Here is a 3,670-nt window from a genome sequence, read left to right on the forward strand (position 1 = left end):
GAAGCGTTCCGTCCACTAGAATATACGTCACACCAACAGCATAACCTTAAATTCCCAGACCGCCCTCAGCTGACTGGAGTGGGTAACGCAGTTGAGTAAAAATTGTATTTTGTTTTCAGACAACAAGTTAAGGTGCAGGACGCCTGAGTTTTTACTCACCAGTGTAACAACACAGTGTAGTTAAAGACATAGTAACTTAGTTGAATTGAATATCTGGTTCCCTATAAGCACAAACAGATATGTTTTTGAATTATAACATATGTATTAATTTATTTCGAGATTCTGGGTAATCCACAGCAGATTTATGGAGAATTACTTTGGGTGAGTTGAAAATTGAATGGTCCTGGGATAGAAAAGTATAACGTTGACATTACATCATAAAATCCACCTTTTACATCCTACATTAGCAATTTATGTTTTAGTAACTACTGTTGCTGGTTTGGTGTCAAACAAGTCAGTCTTTATATGTTATTTGCCGAATCTCAGTTTTCCATGTGGGTTTTTGTTACGGAGTCTAGTTGATAGCTATTTGACTATCTGGACTGTTCCCCGGACTCCACACGTAGGGATTTGTACAATGCACAAACAAGGCTATTGAACTTGACATTGGTGTCTGTCTTTATTCATTTATATTTACTCAACTGCGTCCAGTCAGCAGATGGACTAGATGCCGCTTAAAGACAGACACCAATGTCAAGTTCACCCAGGCCATATGACACTCAAGCTATACTCTATTTTTGAAAGAGTACATTAACCAAGACCATACGTACATTTATGACAGCTGGACCTACTATGGACAGAAGGATACAGGAAGAAGAATGTAAGCAAGATAACTGATGACTAACACGTGAAGCGTAAGCATGCAATGCATACATTATTTTTAGGACGTGAAAAGGGTTCTACCATCATTATAACCTAACCAAAAGCAGATATGAGCGTTAGTGGGCGTGACCAAGCAAGCTCGGAGATGAAAATAAGATAATGGAGAAAGGTCAAGGGAAGCTATTTTCATATAGAGGGAGGGGACTCTATACGTTATGCAAAGACAGAATCCTATAAAGGCAGAACTCTGTAATATGAGAATTTAGTCTCTTTCCATGGGGGGGCTCGGCCCTGTTATGTTTGTGATAGGGTCCTTCCATGGAAGGGCTCAGTTTTGCTACTTTGTATTAAAGTCTTTATTGAATTCACAAGTTCTTGTAAGAGTATTATATTTCTGAGACAATTCTCCACGACAGTGTCCGTTCATGTTTTTCAGCATAAAGTACTCTGCAGCCACTTAGTGTGGTGTGGACACCAGGTGAGGCCACACACAAATTTATGTTGAACACTGTCACTTTAACTACCTTCGTTTGTCAATAACAGTCTCTCTCCTTCACTTCATCCCCCTCTCCCCTTCTCCCTAAATCCTCTAGGTTATATCAGCTGTGTCGGTGAACCCCTGCTGCATCTGAACTGGCTACATCGAGGGCACAGCATGATCAGATGTGAGAGGTCACTTGGTCAGGTCAACAGCAACTATTATTAAAGAGATGCTTTACATTGAAATACAGATAGATGCAGTATTCCCAGAGTTAATGATCCAAGGCCAGTTTATATTCTACATGAAGTATTATTAAAGAGATGTTTTACATTGAAATACAGATAGATGCAGTAGTCCCATAGTTAATGATCCCAGGTCAGTTTATATTATACAGGAAGTATTATTGTCAAGTAGAGTAGGCCTGAAGGCTATACTGTAAAACCTAACCTCTATCAAAATAAAAAAGATGGCGGAGCCGCAAAAGTTCTTCTGTGCAAGGGTGTTTATTTACACAGTGATTCCAGAACAAAAACAACAGTACTGCCATCAAAGGTGTACCTTATGGGACCGCTAAAAACAATGTTGCCCCATTCACAGCTCAATCCAAAATGCCTCCCCATGAACTGAGAGGCTCCTTTTGTAGGGCTAGCCCCTCCCCTCAGAACAATTAACACTAATTAATTAAGCAATTACCTACATTTTACCTACTATAAAAACCTACATTTTCAATAACCTAAACATACTAAAGGATATACATTGCAACACGTTTTTTAAACAATATCACCACATAACATTTACAAAATTACATCACTACAGACAGTGTCTTTCAATATGCACATTTACATTATTGAGCCATTTGGGACAGGCACTACAAAGTCAGCCCAATTTCCTTTGCTTGGGTCCTAATCCAGCATACCCGGAAGCTACAGAGATAGGGAACAGAACAAACAAACGCCCTCATCCACAACATAGATAAGTATAATACATATTACTTATATTAAATATGAACATTGACGTGAAATGTGTGCACTAAGACAGAGAAGTTAACTTGTGTGTCGACCCACATTGTTAACTTATCTTACATTTACATTACATTTAAGTCATTTAGCAGACGCTCTTATCCAGAGCGACTTACAAATTGGTATAACTCTTATAAGATTTATTATTATAAATTATTATTATTATAACGGAGCAGTGAGGAGTAATGAATCTGTGCGTGCGTTAAAGAAAGAAATGCTGCCTGCGACCAGTGACGGACTTCTACGTCACAATTATTAAAGAGATGCTTTACATTGAAATACAGATAGATGCAGTAGTCCCAGAGTTAATGATCCAAGGTCAGTTTTGTATTTCACCTCCTGATTGATGACTAACAATGTTAGAATAAAAAATAAAAACACAAGGCTTAAACATGCTCTCTCTCTCTCCATCTGTCTCTCGTCTGCAGATATGTTTTGATGTGAGAGGATGCCAACCCCCAGTCCCATCATCGCCACCTCACCCGCTTTTAAGGTGGCAGTGTCTCTAGTTGGCCCAAATGTTATGTAATTGTGATGAACTGAGAGAATATTTAGGTTGCCACTGTGAGGGCCACAGTGCTACCTTCCCTGCTCTTATGTGTTTACCTCTTTCCCTTTCTGACTTTTACACCTCTCCCGCTACCTCTTTCTTTATAATGCACAACATCTGTGCATTGATGTACAGATTGAACTTGTATTTATAACACTTGGATAATGAGCTTTTCAATAAAGCGTTTCACATTCTCTACTGGTTGAGATGAAGTCTAATTTGATTAAATACTACACCTATCCTGTGTTTATCAGATCAATGCAGATGAAGGTCATTACCTTTATTTAACTAGGCAAGTCAGTTAAGAACACATTTTTATTTTCAATGACAGCCTAGGAACAGTGGGTTAACTGCCTGTTCAGGAGCAGAATGACAGATTTGTACCTTGTCAGCTTGGGGATTTGAACTTACAACCTTTTGGTTTGGTGTGGTGCCATTTCCGTTCCAATTTTCTGGAAGCTTGCTTCAGAGCTCGGGTATTGTCTGTGTACCAGGGAGCTAGTTTCTTATGAGAAATGTTTTTAGGGGTGCAACTGCATCTAGGGTATTGCGCAAGGTTAAATTGAGTTCCTCGGTTAGGTGGTTAACTGATTTTTGCCCTCTGGCGTCCTTGGGTAGACGGAGGGAATCTGGAAGGACATCAAGGAATCTTTGTGTTGTCTGTGAATTTATAGCACAACTTTTGATGTTCCTTGGTTGGGGTCTGAGGTTATTTGTTGCAATTGCAAATGTAATAAAATGGTGGTCTGAGTCCAGGATTATGAGGAAAAACATTAAGATCCACAACATTTATTCCAT

At 39.1% G+C, this 3,670-nt stretch overlaps 1 long non-coding RNA gene across 1 annotated transcript; it reads left to right on the top strand.

Moving 5' to 3' along the window:
* The first annotated feature begins 2,191 nt into the window (after positions 1-2,191).
* LOC135563570 (uncharacterized) lies at positions 2,192-3,066 on the top strand. The gene is made up of 2 exons (XR_010460383.1): positions 2,192-2,640; positions 2,751-3,066. It is a non-coding gene; the product is annotated as an uncharacterized LOC135563570 (long non-coding RNA).
* Positions 3,067-3,670: the final 604 nt, after the last annotated feature.

This window comes from Oncorhynchus nerka, linkage group LG21, assembly GCF_034236695.1.
Source record: "Oncorhynchus nerka isolate Pitt River linkage group LG21, Oner_Uvic_2.0, whole genome shotgun sequence".
Lineage (NCBI taxonomy): Eukaryota > Metazoa > Chordata > Actinopteri > Salmoniformes > Salmonidae > Oncorhynchus > Oncorhynchus nerka.